Below are 16,777 nucleotides of genomic sequence, written 5' to 3'. Positions count from 1 at the left end.
TATTTCTGTAGTGTATAACAATTTGCATAATACTTTTAATTACTATTCCACAATACTTTTAATTACTATTTACATTTTCACATATCGACGGCTCCAAACATGCCTTTTGCTTTTCAGCTTAATCTGTGGTTTACTGTAGCAGAGAAGTAATAGCTAAAGCAATTGCATGACCACAGATGAATGCCACGAGAGTATTCATTGACGCGTAAATCTATTATCGCTCGAACAGGCGCCAAATTAATTACGGTTAGCGGTAATAAAAAATCTTGCAAAAAGAAAGAAAAGAAACCGGAGAGAAGGAAAAGAATAATATTTCACCTTTTCCTTCTATTTCTTAATTTCATCTTTAGAGGAAAAAATGTAGAAGAAATCGTGTACCGTAACTTAAATCTCTTGCTTATTTAAATTCTCGATTTAAATTCTCGAAATTAAATGCACAAAAATTCTCGATTGAATTGTTACATCAATTTAGAACTATCACAGTTAATTTACAGCCTACTATTATTAATTTCTTTACAAACGCATATTTTCGCAAATACAACTAAAAAAGTGAATCTAAAAATATAAGTATTTCGGATATTTTGCACACATTTACGTATTACATACATTCAGTACAATATTTATTTTAGTTATTGATGAGTTTACTTTAATCAGTTAACAACGTTTGACGTGTATACTCTTCGCACAAAATAAAAAATTACCGTTTATTATAAAGCTCTAAATTTTGATAAGAAGAAATAAAAATCTCATGTAGCGATATGTTTACTTTATATTGCCAGTAAACTGCTATCTATTGTAATAGAAGTACTACAAGAAAATATTTCTCCATCTTGTAGATGTTATGCGTTTGAACTCATGCTTATCATAAAAAAAAAAACAACGGAAAACTAAACCGATTAAATTTTTTGGTCGAATGTGCCGAATAAATTATTGAAGAACATGCAATTCAGTAAACACAAATTTCGAAAACTGGTTGATCAACTGCGAATTCAACTGCAAAACCTACACGTCTCATCGGGAAACATTTCCCTAATTTTATACCAGCTATATCATCAAAAGCAAATCCACTTCGAAGATGCGTTGTCTGTTCAGAAAATGAAATTTGTAAGAAGTCGCGGTACTGGTGCTTCGCTTGTGAAATGTTACTTTGTGTGGTACATTGTTTCGAAAAATATCACACTGAAAAGACTAACTGACTAATTTCTTATATTTTTTTTAAAATTTTTCTTGTTTATGAATTTTATTATTTCGTTGCAACTTTGAAATATTTTATAACAATAATTTCTTCAACAATTAATTGTTAATTTTTTAGAATAAAAATGTAAGCCATCATCGTTCTGCCTTAATTTTGATGTAAAATTTATAATAGTAGCATTTGCCCTGCGTTTGACGTATACACTCGTCATCGCTTGATTTTATTTACGCAGCCTATAGGAGATTTCTAGAACTAAATTCTGCTGTTAATTGATTAAAGTGTTCTCATTAACAATAAAGTCATTAATGACCACCAAAAGTACATACAGTGGTTCTCGTTTATGTGGAATCGAATAAGTCGATCTGTTTAAAAAACTCTAACGCGTTATACATATTTTTAGAATCATTCAAATTAGCTAGTACAGTATTAGAGATTTAAATCTTTCATATTAAATGGTAAATATCCGAATTATTGCAACATCAATTTGTAACTGTCAATGTCAGTGTACAGTGTATGTAACATGTTACAGTTTATGAAGCGTAAAACCTCTTAAACGACCACAAACTTATCGTAAATACTGAAAATGCCCGTTTCGCTTGGAGCTTATCGAACGAAGCGCAACAAACATCCAGCGGTATAAATTGGCGTTGATCGTGGTCTCTCGAAGCAACGGGGCGAGATATCATTCCGGAAGGTGCGGCAAGTCGCCGATAGGATAAATTCGCACGGACATCCTTAAGGGCACACCGGAGAATCGGGCGGATACCGAAGATACATGCAGACGGTAATATCCTGCCACAAGAGGCGTCCCGTTGTGCACTACTTCCGGCGCGGTTGAACGCACGGTCACGGGCATACCGCTATAATTTATCTGAAGGCAAAACAGGTGCTTTACGACCATGAACTGTCCCTTCTCTCTGTGTCTCGCTCTTTTTACCTTGCGATGAAAATTTATAGACGCCCCACAGAGTCTCAACAGGGGCGCGAGCGTGAAATAATTCTTACGGAAATTGGAAGAGACTTGGAATAGACTATGAGATAAAATTCGAGCGAATGGATCATGAAGATTTATGCCAAACACGGTAAGTTGTAATTTTGCGGCGACTAGTATCGGTAATGGGTGCTTAAGCGTTCTCGAGTGGATTTGCCATGAGGTTAATTTACTGTAATGTTTGCGGAAGATTAATTCGAAACAATATTTTGCGCGTAGGTTTTTTCGCGAGTGGAGATTTACGATCGATTGAGCTTTCGTTTTGTTACGAAGTTTGATACAATTAGGAATTGATCTTGTTTCAATCATTTTAAGGAAATACATGGTATGCGATATAAAATTAGATATACAAGGTGCATTCTTTATCTTGAATTGCTTGATCTATTGATACGAAAGATTGTGTCAGAAGACAAAGTTCATTTATTTAAAATATCCTACAAAATATTATGTGCACTATAAAATATTTATTTCTGTCTTTGATTGATATAACCACGTGGCATTATTTGTAACGCAAGATCAATTAGTAAAAAAGTGTACTTAAGTGGAAAAGATGATGGAAATAAATGAGATTATTCACGACCGATTAATTCGGTCACGGTTGCTGAAAACCATAAATAGGAACTTTGCACATTTTGGTTTGTAACAAACACTTGCCGTTCCGCTGCAGTGGCAATAGCGTTAATTACTGTAATTCGCGCGTAAAGTAATTTCAATTATGCGCGGCACGAGCAGAAATTACGATTTCGATCATTGAAGATCAAATATGTGGAATATACTAAATAGAACAATGATAAGGAAGATAATAACATAAATATGTATGAATGCATTCTACCGTTTAAAAGTGTTTGGTCATTTTGAGAAAATGTAATTTAATTATAAAATTACGGATAAATTGACTTGCATTAATTTTATTCTCTATTATCATCATAGTTCTGCATAACATTATGATGCTATTAAATTAAATATTTTTGATTAATATGTAGCAATATAACTGTCGTTTGTACTTGTCAGACCATATAGAAGGAAAATTTAACTATAAAGGATTAATTTTTATTACAAGTGTGTGTTATAACTTCTTTCATTATAGTTTGCAGTAATTAATTCAATAACGCTTTTCAAATTCCATAGAAGTTATGCTAATTGAAAAGTTTAATTGTTTGCAGTAAACACATGAAGTATGGAGAGTACTTCCTAAAACATTTAACCAAATTACGGCCATTAAAACTCCTATTCCTCAGTCTCCAAATTATCGAAATTCAAGGTTGTACGAATGTTTCGCCACGGTTGGAGTAGTTTGACCTCAGCTTGAAGGACCTCAATTCCTTCGACATCGCAATAAATTACAAATTCCCATTAATCAAGACACGATTGGAAATTACCATTATCAAGGACAAAATAACAAAACAGGCAGAAACAATAATTTTTAATTATTCTTGATTTCCAATTGAAGGATGAAGAGGAATGAAGAACGAAGAACGAGAGATATCATAATAGAGTTTTATTGAGAAAAATCAAATGTTAATACTTTCATTCAACGTGCAATTCAATATTTATCGGAAACGATGTAAATGGTGCAAGACAAGAATTTCGATTAATAAATTAGAGACATTCTGTATAATAATCGAAGGTGCATTTTGAATGCTCGATTGATGCACGATCACGGCTTGTTTACATAACTCAGCTTCCCATTAACACCATCCCAGGCGAGAGTTGTGTAATCCGTGGGCTCAGGCTGCAAGCAGAATAATTGTCAGAATTAGGAAGCGTGTCACCGCACGCTCACCTGTTAATTGGTTTATACGTATGAATTCATGCCTTTGATTCTCATTGGAAAACAATGAGGCTTAAGCACAATAATATTTAGAGTAATTTATACGCCACATATCAATGACATATCAATAGCTGACAGTTTGATTTTCATTAATTCATAATTGACATTGGCATGTACGAAACTCTAGAAATGTTCATTTTTCAGATTATTTCGAAAATACGCATCGTCAGATGTTAATCGACACTCTGTATCAATGTTGATAATCAATGTTGATACACTCTGTATAAAATATTTTGGAATTTCGAATTGTTTTGGCACAATAACGAGACTGTCCATCCACTGTCATCGCTATATTGGCAAAATAAAGAACACGTCTGAAAATATATATACAGTGATTCGTGAAAGTATTCGAACGCTCTGAAACTTTTTATGTACATGTTATACAAAACATTTCGAAATTTCATTAGCACTGAGATGACACTCGACTATTGTAATTGTATTGATGAAATTTGAAACTGATCTGAAAATGTATGTACAAATTGTAAGATATTTATTGGAAACATACACTTTACAAAGATCATCAAAGTATTTGAGTAGTAAATTAATTATTTACAATATCATTAAGACATCTTGTAACTTCTATACACATTTTCCAATTGATTTCAAGTTGTACCATTTCAATCGCTACAGTCGTGACACGTTAATGAAATTCCAGAAACATTCGTATAATCCACGTAATATGTTCATTCGTAAGGAAATTCTCTGGTATATAGAAATTACGCGATATTCAGTACAAGTGCATGTATATCTTGCAGAGATTATCGCACTTTTCTCCTACAATCTTCGTATAATTCACAATTCTTCCTCTTTTCAACCCGTAAAACTCCTGAAAAGAGAAAAGAGAAAAGTAGAGAAAGCGCTTGAAACTCGCACAAGTTCTAGTCAGTGACAAATCATCGCGTTCGATCATCCGTTCTCGATCGCGAAACGAGTGATATTAATAGCCGTAATTTTAAATCGACGCGGTCGAACCGTTCTTTGTGCGATTCACGTGTGTTAGTCCCATTAATTCAAGGACTCACCGGCTCTTAGGAGTAACTATCGCGACTCGCTCCAGCTTTTAATTGCTCTACCGGAATTGCATCGGTCACCGTTTACGACTCGTATTCAATTACTCTTCGCGCAATCTTCCCTTTTGTCGCCGCGTGCTTCTCCGAATCTTTTGTATTGCCCAATTAATGCACCATCTTAGCAACCGGTTAAAAGGATGCACTGCTCAAATAATTGAAACGACGCGCGTCGTTAGTATCATCACTTAGTATTGCTGTGTGTGTATATATATATGTAATCATGTTTTCTCGAGGAAAATTTCTAAAAATAATCACAAGCAGAAAGGAGCCTTAAGGATTATTGAAAAACTTTCTTGATTAACAATATGATTGCTTCGTCTCGCGAACAGTTTTCAAGCAGCCTGAGACCGTTAGTAGCGGTTAAAAAGAAATTCGAGGAAAAAGGAACAAAAGGCGAAGAAAAAACAAAGGACTTCCCAACAAAGCTTTGTCATTCGGCCTTGGTGCGTTTTTTGCGGACGACTTTTATAAATTATCCTTTGTTCGTCGCGTGTCAGACTTTCCTCGTTTCTCCAGCCACGGTTTTTGCGCTGGATTTCTCTTCTAACAGAGAGACGTACTAACTTCTTGCCCGTTCTTGTGGAACCTTTTTTCCGGGCTACGACACTGAATGTTTCCGTTTTGTTTCTTCGGTTGCGTTTCTCTCGGACCGCCGGTCAATTTGTCGTACGATTATTTAAACAAGCCACTACGACATTTTTCTTGCCTGCTAGGTGGCTACACGGAACCAATCGCATATTTCACACTTTTCTTGAACCAGGTAAAGGACTTGTGCTCTTTGAAAATAAACTATTTACAATTATCTATACAGGGATTCGTACAGGAAGATAGACTTATACAAGATGTTTCTCGCAATTGGACCAAGCTATGTAATTAACCTTCGTGAGTGGACCAAGGTATGTAATTAACCCTCATGAATGGACCAAGCTATGTAATTAATGCTTATGAGTGAAACGCTCAAATCGATTATAACAGCGTAACACTCAATTAGTGATTTCACCGTTCTGATGGAAAATTTTAAATATATATCCTTTAAGGCTTTTTTTGAATATTTCCACTTTCTGAATTCTAAAATGTCAAGATCACACCTGGGGTAGCGATTACAGCTGGGCAGTGCAATGTTGCGGACCATTCCAGCGTAAGTGGCTTTATCGATTCACCGCGCGACGTAGCTGAAAATTTCCCAAGCTGCACAGTTCACCTGTCACAGGTTACACGTGCGAACGACACCATTCAAGCTTACGCTTTTCCTCACTCGTCGACCGCGTTTGTATCGGCATTTTCACCTGTTGATAAACCTGTTGATGACACGGACACGACCGTCCGATTTGACTGGCTACTCGTATGCGTTATTACGCAAGAATCCTTTGTACACCATCGCTTTTCTCTGGTTCGCGTACTGGAACAATGGGTGTCGATGTCGTATACCACCGCAAAATGTGGCAAGGAAACCGCGACAACGATTCACCGTCGGATTATTCGGTGAATTTGCATGTATTGTTCACAGAGGTGGAACTAAAATTTCGTATCGTGTCGTCTAAGCGGACGCTGCTATTCCTCTTCCGCGTGTTCACCATCATCGCATTTCCTCGTATTGTTCTCCGTTGAAGCGAACATTCCAACGTATACCGCGTTAGTCGGAAATAGTTTCCTAGTCCTCTTTACGTGGTTTTATTTTCTTTTACAATTTGTTGATTTCGTTTCTTAATAATGACAGAGAAACTCGTTGATTGTACCAATCTATCGTGACGTGCGAGCTTGAATGCAGGTTAATTTAATATATAAATAATTTCCAATTAATCTTAATTTGCTTTTGATTGGTTTACATATTTTTAAATAATAATCGTATTGTGAATTATTAACGTTTGAGATTTACTTTGTGCTTTATGCGAGAGTGATGAATAGATCGCGTGAATGATTAATAGAAAATAAAATTTGTTAACGGAAAATAGCAACGTGAATTAAAAAGTAAACTAATATTACTGTCCTTAAATTTAAAAAGGGACAAACAATTCTTCAAAAATGTTACAGTAAAATTAACTTTTCGTCATTCTTACATTTTTCATCATTTTCCAACATACGAATTACCTCTCATCCCGCGTTTTCAAACCGGGACCTTTCCCACAAACGATTCTTTTTTAACGTTACAGCCAACTTTCATCTCTTCGCGAAGTTCCACCTCTTGTTTGCTATCACACGTTCTTCCTATCAAACTTGAAATTGACTTCGCCGCTATCGCGAGAAGAACGCGTTCCTCGGCAATATTTTGAAAACTTGGAATTTCTAGTTGTTGTTGCTCCATTATCCGGCCAGTGACCATAATCCTTCGCAGCTATGGAATCGTCGACGAAATTGAACGCGGGTCGATCCTCGAGGCGACGCGAGAACCTCGTGCAGAATTTAAAGTTGTTCTGAAAACTAGACGCCCCTAATATAAAAAATCAACGCGGTACGATTTTTCCATATTGCAACGGTGTTTTTAATTGCAGTCGTGGAAAACTTGGAAATTTTTGAAAGAGGAACTAATTTGAAAGTAGTTTCGATCTTATACTAAACAGCGTGAAACGATTCGTCGTGGAATGATTTAATCGAAAAAATTTCTTTTATTTTGGTTGAATTAACTTTGATCGAGAGTCTAATTCAAGTAGTATATAGAATCAGAAATATTTTTACGACAATATTAGGTTATTACGTAGATGATAAGTGGCTTTTCAACTTGAGATCTTGTTTCAATCATTTTAAAATCATAAAATACACGAGAAAGACACGAAAGGAAAGAATAATGTAAGTTTTGTTTATAGTTTCGATAAGAGACGACTTGTAATTTATTAATTAAAGTTTAAAAGTAATCACGAACTTGCACGATTATTAGTATCATTTATAGCAGATACCGTTAAAAAATATAAAGAAGACATCGAATTCATGAAACAAAAAGGAGAACCTATGTTTTTGTTAAAAATCTATTGCATATATAATTAAACGATATTAAGAAATTGTTTATATATTTTCAAGTGACAATAAATGTTTCATATCTTCGAAAGGAATAGAAAGCAACGTGATATTTAGAACATCTCCTCTACAAAGCAACAAATATAGAGATAGTACTGTGTCTGAATATTAATGCGAGTAACTGTAATAAGCGACAGACTATACGCCGGCAATAATAAAAATCGCTTGTAATTATGGTAAGCTCTGTTAAAGATTCAGAGTATAAGGAAGATCGAAACGGAACGTTATTTGCGAAACCTTCACCCATAGATGTTATTTGCATAAAATTGTTAAAGTTTGCTCGTACAATATTTACAGTGCTGTCTGATGAAGATACATATGTATATCGCGCGACGCGATGCAACGCAACGCGATGCAACACGACGCCTCTCTTTACCGTGGAAATATATTTTAGAAACGCAGTTTAATCTGTCAACGAACATCGATGCAATTTTACTCGGATATCGAGAAATGAATCAACGTCATGAAATATCTGGTAGATATTTATCGATTTAAAACTTCTTCCTATGCGAGATGAAAACTTGTGTCACGAAATAAGCAATAAAAGCTCCATTTTTGTTGAGGATCTGTTTTTGACTTCTCCTGTAATTCTAGTAACAGTATATTGTAGTATACTATATATTATATATATTGATATATTATATATATTAGAATAGATATAAGATAGAATATATATAAGAAGAAATTTACTACAGATCATGTCTATCGTGTTACGAAATTTTCTTTTATTTAAAATAAAAATAATCAAATGTCATTATTGACCGTCATGAATAATTAAAATATTTGAGCAATTTTCCTATGTGAATTTAGATTTAGCATTTGAGAAACGTTAGAGACGTTCCGTATTTCATGTAGATAACTTTATATATAGATGAATTATTTTAAAAGAAATTATAAATAAAGAAAGTACAACGGTTTGATTCCAAGCATCTTTTAATTCTAAGATTGATAATAATTCTTATAAATCTATGTTAACAAAACCAGTTAAACGTTAGGAAAGTGCATTAAATCAAATGCAAATTACTTTCATGAAATATGTAGTGTTTTGAAGAAATTAAACTAAATTGGTGTGATTAAAGTTTTCTCTGGAAAAAATGATATTTCAAATACTTCAATTTATAGTTCTTCAAAGCTTTAATAACTAATTGAAGAATATATATTTTTTAAACTAAAATATTCAAAATATTCTTTTTTTTAAAATTATACAAATACATAATATAAATACATTGTTCAGTGGGGTCTTCATGTTATTAAATAATTTTTTGATAATACAAAATAGTTGTTTTTTTATTTAAAAAATTGATATATCGTTAATTTAAAAAATAGGTTAATATGGTCACTTTTTAAAACTTGTTCTCATGTTTTGATACGCATAAATGCAGAAAAATCCTTGCAAATCACAATTATTGTGCTTTTCGATGGTTGAAAAAAGCAAATATTGTCAAAGATTTATAGTTTCTCATTTTGGTGCTGACCAGGTTTAGAAAGTTATACATAGCAGAAAGGAAGTTTCCTGTTGAAGTTATCGCACATAAATTCTATCATTTTGAAATGAAAATTTTCATTGTTTTTAGAATATTGTATTTTTTAAATTACTATAACACCATTATATGCCGAGGAACTTCTTAATTACTTCTTAAATAAAACATCTTCATAATATTTGATATTTATAAATGACAAAATTTTTATTATCATTCAAAAGTAAATTTCATCGTGTTAAATATAACACTTTTAACGACATCTCTAGCAAAGAATAAAATAACCCCAAATCTTGTAATTTTGTAACTAAATTGCATTTTATCAAAAATAAACAAATGTCTACATATTCTTATATAATAGCGTACAATCTTATAAGAATTGCAATATTTATGTAATTACTATACCACTGATATTATTTTATATTATATTATTATATATATTTTTCTACTTTATTAAAATTCAACGCTTTTGTTATGCACAAAACACGACGAGCGGAAATTACGCTCCCTAATAACTCGGCACTCTTCGCCATCGTCAACGCTACAACTCTCTCGAGATTTCATACAATGTGTAACGTTCCTTAGCTGCCAGTATCTCGGTAATTATATAATTCAACGCCGCTTTAATGGCGAAGAAAGCGGTTAAGCAGAGTGCGTTTAATACCTGACGATTGCTTTCGCAGAAAAAAGCACGTATCTGGTCGAAGTAATTGTTTTAATTTTCAGGTGTAGATAGAATATTTCTTTGTGACAAATTCCATCGAGACCCGATTTCTATTTTACCTCTCTGTTTTTTTTTTTTTTTTTTTTTTTTTTTACAGTCATCGTAATTGTTTACAGCTGTTCGAGCAGTTTGGAAAGTTCGACGATTTCGTTGTTTAGCCACGAAAAGGAATTACGATATTTGTTCTATGGAAAGATGGTATAGTTAACTCTGATGAAGTTGCTACTGTTTATCGTAGAACAGGATTAGCATAAGAAGAACGAATTAGAAACAAAATTACTTTGATTAACAAACTTAATAAATGGATTAATGTTCCGAAGAAATCACATGTAGCAAACAAATTTTATTTTAAGAAACGACATTTTGTATACCTCAACCTAATATCAGAGCTACAAATGTCGTTGAGTTATGAATTTATAAGTTTATATATAGAATTTATCACGTGTAATGAAACTGGGAAAAATCCAAGTTGGATAAACCTGGAAAGATATTGGTCTAAGATCTGGAAATTCATGTGCCTAATCTGTGAGGGAAACTTCGAAAAATCCTAGGAAAGATCTAGGATCCTTTAGGAAACCTAGAGTTCGAGTATCGTAAGCTCCAAGTGTTTTGGGACTTCGAAGATTCTGTGAGCTCAGATTTAGAACTTCGAAGATCTTAATAGTAGCTTCAGGGACTCTGAGATATAGAAATTTAATGGTATCTCGTCGATATTTTACAGATCAACGAGGTTCTAACTTATAAAATAATTTAATAACTCGGAAATGATAAGAGATAGCTTTAATCTGTTCCTTTGATAATACAACTGAAAGATGGGATTAAAAATAAAGTAATCCGTTCCTAGCTATCATGGTAGTGAGGCGATTTTTGAAACTTTTAATTACACGGCCAGATAGATCAGATTTTATGCCTCGATCTCAGTAGAAGCTAAACTTTTGCTCTACGGATATTGCGGTATGATTAAAGTATGGAAGAAAACACGAGTAATGCAAAAAGGCTTCAAAGTTTCTTCTAACAAGTTTCTTCTAACAAAGATGGAATCTTCGTCTAATATCAGCTTGTAATTATGAACAATTAACATCGGTCTGTATCTTACATCTGTTGACTTTATGAATATAGAGCGAACAGTATCGACGTGTATAAAGAAGCATTATAATTTATGCACTATGAACGAAAAGTAATCCACGCTGAAATCTATCATGACAAATATAAATATAAGTTTGAAATTATCCAGAAAATCGATGTTGTGTAAAATTTACATGTTGAGAAAATCCATTTATTTAATGTGTTCAAAATTTTACGACCGCAAATATTAAGACCTTATCTGAGATTAAAATCGAAGACAGAGGTGCTAAGATGGAATAATTGGAGAAGACCCAGAAAATGTCGTTGAAGAAAAATTTAATTTTGCTGGTAATTCAATTTAATGGCCGATTCGTGCCAGGGAGACGAATCGAGTTGTAGGAATGTCAATCGGTTTAGATAGGTATCGACTCTTCGTAATTTCTCTGGCCTGATGGAAGTATACGGTAGGAAGATATTATTTGCACGTTCATTCTTGCGATTTGGCAAACGCTAGATGTGTTACTTGTGGTAAGGACTTTCAATGTGATTCGATTTAGAAGATTAAATCGTCAACGACTTAACGACATGATTCCTTATGTTGGGAAATTTTTGTGCCAGAAAGTTAAGACGCATTCTTGTTAGTGTAATTTCAAGGGGAAAAGTTTAAAATATTTGCAGGTTTATTTAATAAAGCCTATTTCAGTTGGTTGAATTACTTTGCAGAATTTATTTCATACCTAATTAGTGTTGTGTCGCGAATTCTCACACGAATAGCTCGGTATTCGCGATTTTTTAAATTCTCCGCATATAATATTTTATATTTCTAAATTATCTTTTAAAATACGTGTAAAAATTGTATTTCCGCGGTATTTGTATTGTTATCAATCGTTATCGCCAAATTTTTATTATTCATATTCGCTACGTTACAAGAGTCTTCATAAATATTGTGTTAATATTTTATCCTCGGTCAATTATCGATTGCCAGTCGCTATATGAAATCGGAGTTAATATCCATGGAAGTCAATATTGCAGCTTGTGCCACGCGAAGAGAAGATTACTATTGCGAGGTTAATGCCTCGTGAATAGTTAATTTAATTTCGTTGGGATGGAAAATTCAATTCTCTTACTATCCCATAGAAAGGTTATCGCGCCAAATTTTACATTTAAACCTATTATTCAATCGATATTTGGTTAATAATATCAACTAATATATTGAAATGTATCTGAAAATTAGGACATAATTACTGCAAAACCACCATAATATTTGCGATGTTCGATATAGAAATAATAACTAATACAAGTCAAAGTAAATGACAGGAATAAAATTTAAAATCACTAATTTAATTAAACAATTTGATTAATATCAAACGTTTGTTTACTACCTTTATGCTTTTACTATGCTCAAGCAAAGACCAGTAATTTTAAAACAAATAAGAAATTTTCGCTGAATCTTAAACTCTGTTCGGCCGCTGCGCTGTCTGCCTCTGGCCATAACTACTGTCAGACTATATCTGCCTTTGACTACTGTCGGAATATTGCAACTACGATCCTTTCCTATGGTCGAGTTTCTGCCTAAATACGCGCTCTACGCACGCATCATTATTCAAATTTGTAGAATTTCGTCTTCTGTTATACTATTGTTTGAATTTTATTTATGAAAGTAAACTTTGGAATAATTAATAAAGAAAAATGATGTACAAAAGAACGATAGAATTATTATCATATTTGAAATATAGAGTATTGCAAATACTTATACTGGAAATATTAGTTTTGTTTACGATTAAATAGAATTTTAATGATAAAATTGAAAACAAGCACCACATACATAAATGGAACGAATTTATATTGCGGTACTTTTACCGCTAATAGAAAGAAGAGAATGCGGTTGCTGTCGATGAATCACAATCGATGAGTTTCAAAGGATAAACTTCCCTTGAATAAATTTTATTGTGCAATTACTTATTCCGTGCAATGATGCAAACGATGGATTAAAGGAAGGTAAATGTCGCGTCTCTCGATATAACGATGAATTACCATCGGTTGAGCTCCCTTGAAATTGCAATTCATTAGTCGCCATCTCCTTCTAGCCATCTAGATAGAAAGTACATCCGTATAAATTAAAACGGGTTGATGCTCGAGTCAACCCAACACTACTAGCAATAAATCCTTCGGTGGCACACAGAATATTAAATGTATTGCAAAAGCATGTAATGTCTCTTAGACAGTACTTTCTTCTGCTTTATATTCTTGAATAAAATGTGAGATTCTCTCGGGTATTAAAATAAGAATAATTGCAAATAGAATCACTTAAATCGCAAGTAATTAGAGAATTAAATGCAAATATATTAAGTATTCTATTTTGTTTCATCATATTTCCATATTAATTCAGTACAATTTAGTACATTGATACTAATTTAATAAATAATAATTAATGATCTTTCATATGGATTATACCGTGCATTATTCTCATAATGAAAATCACGTATGAACAGCTCACAGTTTACTAAAATTTAATGCGCTATGTGATAATATGATTTTTATTTATCCTAACTATTGTATTTACATTTAAAAGCATTGAAGTACATTAAAAATATATTTCCAACAAGTTTTCGCTACAATTTATTAGAATATTTCGACGAGCAATAAAAAGTACTGTATTATATCTATGAAACTTATGGAAATTTTTGAAATACGTTTAAAAACTATAATAATTCCCATATACCTGTATTCGAATATTCCTCTAAAAATATTAGGTTAATAAAAGTAACAATTGCGTTAATTATTATTATTAACAAGGATAAACAGTAAATTACGGAAAGCGGAAAAAGATCAAGCGACCAACTATCCAATTAACCATCCTTCATAGCTGAATTAAGGTGACGCGACGGTCGAAGTTTCAACTCGCTAATCATATCGGTGATTGAATCACCTTGGCAAAAAATAAATTCCGAGAAGAACGAGAGCGTAGCTTCTGGGATTAAAACATCCACTTGCCTTGAACGCTGCTAGAAAAACGCGAATCGAGCCGAGCAATCTGAAGTGGTTTTCTCGATTTAACGAGGTGAAGTGCAACGCACCTATAATGCTATTTCCTCGTCATGTCGAACAATTACTCGGCCAGCAAACGCGATCACAAGAGCGAGGAACGTTCATCAGGAACGATTGAGGATATTTTTATTTTTATTCTGTGTTCCGAGATCTCAGACATATTCGTTTTCCCGACAAATGGAATCTTGGAAATTGCAATTTTCTATTCAATTTTACGAAATTATTTTTCTAACTATAAAAGCGAATGGAGTCCTAAATAAGCATTTTTAATATAATGTTTATTTCTAAGTGAACTCGAGTCTTTTAAAACGATAGTTTTCGATTGTAGAATCACGATATAGTAAGTGGTACTTAAATATTTTGATTTTTAAATTAGGCCGTGGATATTAGTGTAAATTTATATCTCTAAGATTATTAATTTAAGAAATGTAACCTAAGCAGAAAATCGATTTACATACTAAATATTAGGACAAGTATATTTTGAATATTTTCTATATTTTTATAGAAATTTTAGGTTGCATAGAATTAATTATTTAATTAATAAGATTTTTGTAATATAGACGCAAATTCAGAAATGTATGTTTCAATAAATTGACATAACTTGGCTGTGCAACAAGCAAGATGCTGCTTGGATATCTATCAAAGAGCTAGTTTATGAGAAAAATGTATGTGAATTGTTAGTTACTAAACGATATGAAATTTCTGTGCATTTGAAGTTTCTGAAAAGATCAAGATTAACTTTAATAGAATGATATCGAAGCGGAAGGATATAAAATGATTTTGCCGCAAGATATTAATCCAGACTGTATTTCAATCGAAAACACCAGGATTACCATTACCTTTACTCTCGAGACTCCATTTTAAATTCAATCACGATCGAAGTTGGTCGCAATTGGAAAACACCGTTGTGGGCTTTCAACGGAAACGGTATGAACGTTGAAAAAGAAACGATAACAAAAAAATTCCAGCAAATCCCGGTAATTTTCAATCACATCGTGAAACCCGTAATACACGCAGGCGAATTAAGCCGTGACTAGATTCGTCCAATTCGTAGAACGAATTTTCTGTGCAAAAACAACCGCGAATACATGGTTACCTTTACTCTTCGTCTTTCTAATTTCCTGCTTTTATTTCGTTTCTTCCTTAACTGCTATTATTATAACACAAAGTATACCTTATATTATAAATTATATCGAACATTATGCAATATTTTCAGTTTGCGTATTTGACACATTTTTTATACTAACATTAATAATTTTTATGTATTTATGGCTGCAAATATTCACTAAATGTACTTAATATGTAAAAATATACAAAATATAGTAGTTATTATAATATTTGGTAAATAAAACAAGTCCCTAATTAGGTTCTACTCTTTTAGTTGTATTCATAAAGATATAAATTTGCATAAATATCCGCAGTCTAGTAATAACACTGTTCGAATTCGACCACAGTGTGCAAATTAATGATGAGTAAATAGTTCGAAGCATGATCTTCTTTTCATAATTTTATATCCAGAATCATAGCTTACAAGTATCGTTCTCTCTTCTTAATGCGATCTATATAAGTATCGATTTCAAATATTTGTTATATTCTTCATTTTAAGTATTATCTTACGATAATCCACCACTGTATATTTTGTTATTTCCCAGGGGAATAAATTCCGTTCAGAGATGCCCATCAAATTTACACACGCACATAGTGGCATTATTCAATTCGCTGTTTTAAAACAGAAATTGAATCGCGCGATTACACATGTTTATAACGATCTCCAGCAGCCAACGGGAACTCCATTTCGCTAATTGCACCCGTGATTTGATTGTCCGTTCGAAAAATGGATTCGAATAAACCTGGAAATTTATGTAACCACGACGAAAACAGAGCGGACAAGAGAGGACATGGAAAGACCACTGGCTGAAATGTTCGATGCCATTTGTTACGCGATAAATAGAAAACGGTAACGAGTGCGTTAGTAATATTTTAAACGATCGCGTGAAACGACGAGCTAAATGGCGCAAACGATCAGTCGATCCGGCTCTTTTTTCTCAGGAGTTGCTGTTCGTTTCGCAATCGAAATTGTTGCGCTGAGCGATTTTCAGATTCGATTCGTAGTAACCGTTTCTGTTGTTGGATCTTCTTTCTTCTCAGTTCCTAGAAGTTGGAATCCGCCCCGTTTAAAAGTTCGTTCAGTTTCGCGAAGATATATAAACTATCCAAAGTATAGTACCTTGTATAGCATTTTACCATTTGTAAAAATATGAAGCTGCATAAATATTCGCGGTCTAATGATTGTGAAAGAGTTGTCTTAATTGTTACAGGTTCTGCATAATTTTGCAACTGAATATTATCGAACTTGAGGCTGATTG

At 33.1% G+C, this 16,777-nt stretch overlaps 1 long non-coding RNA gene across 1 annotated transcript in view; it reads right to left on the bottom strand.

The window, feature by feature from the left end:
* Nucleotides 1-4,681: 4,681 nt before the first annotated feature.
* The window catches only part of LOC139988998 (uncharacterized), a 97,468-nt gene continuing 85,372 nt past the window's right edge, over nucleotides 4,682-16,777 (bottom strand). Inside the window, exons 2-3 of the long non-coding RNA XR_011800250.1 lie at nucleotides 5,040-5,863; nucleotides 4,682-4,843 (exon numbers count right to left, since the gene is read on the bottom strand). This is a non-coding gene — a long non-coding RNA (uncharacterized lncRNA). The remainder of the gene's footprint in view (nucleotides 4,844-5,039; nucleotides 5,864-16,777) is intronic.

This window comes from Bombus fervidus, chromosome 1 (genome assembly GCF_041682495.2).
Source record: "Bombus fervidus isolate BK054 chromosome 1, iyBomFerv1, whole genome shotgun sequence".
In the NCBI taxonomy this organism is placed as follows: domain Eukaryota; kingdom Metazoa; phylum Arthropoda; class Insecta; order Hymenoptera; family Apidae; genus Bombus; species Bombus fervidus.
The sequence above is the reverse complement of the archived record's forward strand: the minus strand, read 5'-3'. Positions and strand labels throughout refer to the sequence as shown.